We start from the raw sequence: 2,595 nt of genomic DNA on the forward strand, positions 1-2,595 counted from the left end.
CTTCAAAGAAAAGGATGTTTGCAAATCAAGGGGAAAAGTGGTTAAACTGGTTACACTCCCTACTTGGGAGGTTTAGCACAGATTTTAGGAGGTTACTTTAAAGATATGCAGTAAACATTTCTGCCTCAATTCAGGGTGACAGAGTTTTAGCAAAAAGCAAGCCTCAAAGCAGCCTAGATACAATGTAGGCCTGATTCCCCTTGGGTAAAACCAATCTGTGGGCTCAGTTCCTATATGCTGATTTGTTCCCCGCTGGTTTTCCAAATCAGGGGCTGGGCTACATTCGCTACTGCCATGTGGATAGGTTCCCTATACTGCCCCAGGGCCAGAGCTCAGAGGGAGGGAGTCTGAGGAAGTCTGTGCACGAAGGGACTGCCTGGGACTCCAGAAGCCCTCTGTTTCACTCAGCCACAATCTCCACTGGTTTTTACACCCAGAAATTATGGGGACTTCTCTTCCCAGCACTGGAACCCTGAGCTGGGGGTTTTGATGTGGAGATGAGACCCCTCAATCCTTAGGCAGGACCTCTGAAGCTGAGAGAGCCCTCCCTTTTTAATCATCTTATGTGGGTGTGGGGCCAGCCCATTTCAGGTCTCTGCCACTTCTACAAGCTTCAATGTGGTTTCTCCTTTATATCCTTGGTTATAGGACTTCTGTTCAGCTACACTTTAGGCATTCTGCATGACGGCTGTTCTGAAATTGAGTTGTAATTCTGGTGTCGACGTGAGAGGTTCTGAGTACCATATTTAACTACTCTGCCACCCTCACTGGAACTTAATGTTTTTTATTTTTAAGATAAATATCCATAGTGGAATTGCTGCCTCATATGGTAGTTCTATTCTTAATTTTTTAAGCTGCATATTGTTTTCCATAGTTGCTACACTAATTTTATATTCCCTCCAACTGTGTACAAAGGGTCCCCTTTTCTCTGCATCCTGACAAACACTTATTTCTTGTCTTTTTGATAATGCCCATTCTAACAGGTAGGAGGTGGTTTTAATTTGCATTTCTCTGATGATTAAATGATATAGAGCATCTTTTCATGTACTTCTTGGCCATCTGTCTGTCTTCTTTGGAAAAATGTCTATTCATATCTTCTGCCCATTTTTAACCAGTTTCTTTTGCTATTGAGTTATGTGAGTTCTTTATATATTTTGGACATTAGCTCCTTGTGAGATACATGATTTTCTCCCATTAAATAGGGTGAATTTAAATTTTGTTGATGATTTCCTTCGTTGTCTGTGTAGAGACTTTTTAGTTTGATGTACTCCCACCTATTTTTGCTCATGTTGTTTTGCTTTTGGTGTCAGGTTCAAAATATCATTGCTAAGACCTGTATCAAGGAGCTTACCGTCCATGTTTTCTCCTAGGACTCAGGTGGCACACACAAGGCCTGTGGGCTGAATCCGGCCCTCCACCTTGTTTTATCTGTCTTGGCATTTTATTTCTACCCGGCAGCAGCACCGAGCTCTCGCTTAACTGATAAGAAGTAGTTAACATTTCTACAGTCCTAAAATTATGTTTGGATCTTTGAAGGCAACTGCAAAGCTGATGTGGCCCACAGTGAAAATGAGTTTGACACCCCTGGCCTAGGTGCTTCATGGTTTCAAGTCTTTAATCCATTTTTAGTTAATTTTTGGGTATGGTATAAGATAGTTGTCCAGTTTCATTCTGTTGCATGTGGCTGTCCAATTTTCTTAACACCATTTATTGAAGAGACTATCTTTTCCCCATTGTATATTCTTGGCTTCTTTGTTGTAAATTTGCCATATAGGTGTGGATTATTTCTGGGTTCTCTAATCCGTTTCATTGATTTATGTGTCTGTTTTTATGCCAATGCCATACTATTTAATTTTTTTAATTTATTGATTTGAGAAAGAGAGAATTGTTGATTTGTTATTCCACTTATTTATGCATTTATTGCTTGATACTTGTATGTGCCCTGGCTAGGGATGGAACTGGCAACCTTTGCATACTGGGATGATGGTCTAATCAACTGAGCTACCTGACCAGGTGAGCTCAGTTGATTAGACCATTCTAACAGGTACCTACCTCATACCTGTTAGAATGGGTATTATCAAAAAGACAAGAAATAAGTGTTTGTCAGGATGTAGAGAAAAAGGGACCCTTTGTACACAGTTGGAGGGAATATAAAATTAGTGTAGCAACTATGGAAAACAATATGCAGCTTAAAAAATTAAGAATAGAATTACCACATGAGGCAGAAATTCCACTATGGGTATTTATCTTAAAAATAAAAAACATTAAGTTCCAGTGAAGATGGCAGAGTAGTTAAATATGGTACTCAGAACCTCTCATGTCGACACCAGAATTACAACTAAGTTACAGAACAGCCATCATGCAGAATGCCTAAAGTGTAGCTGAACAGAAGTCCTATAACCAAGGCTATAAAGAAGTTTTATTACTACAAAACCATAGTAATTAGATATTTTAATTACTATAGTTTTCTAATATAATTTTAAATCAAGGGATCATGATGCCTTGGTTTGTTATTCTTTCCCAACATTGCTCTGGCTATTTGGGTTCTTGTATGGTTCCAAATAAATTTAGAATTGTTCTGTTTCTTTAAGAAAT

Source organism: Sturnira hondurensis, unplaced genomic scaffold (assembly GCF_014824575.4).
Source record: "Sturnira hondurensis isolate 20B ecotype Veracruz unplaced genomic scaffold, ASM1482457v3 Scaffold0014384, whole genome shotgun sequence".
Classification (NCBI taxonomy): domain Eukaryota; kingdom Metazoa; phylum Chordata; class Mammalia; order Chiroptera; family Phyllostomidae; genus Sturnira; species Sturnira hondurensis.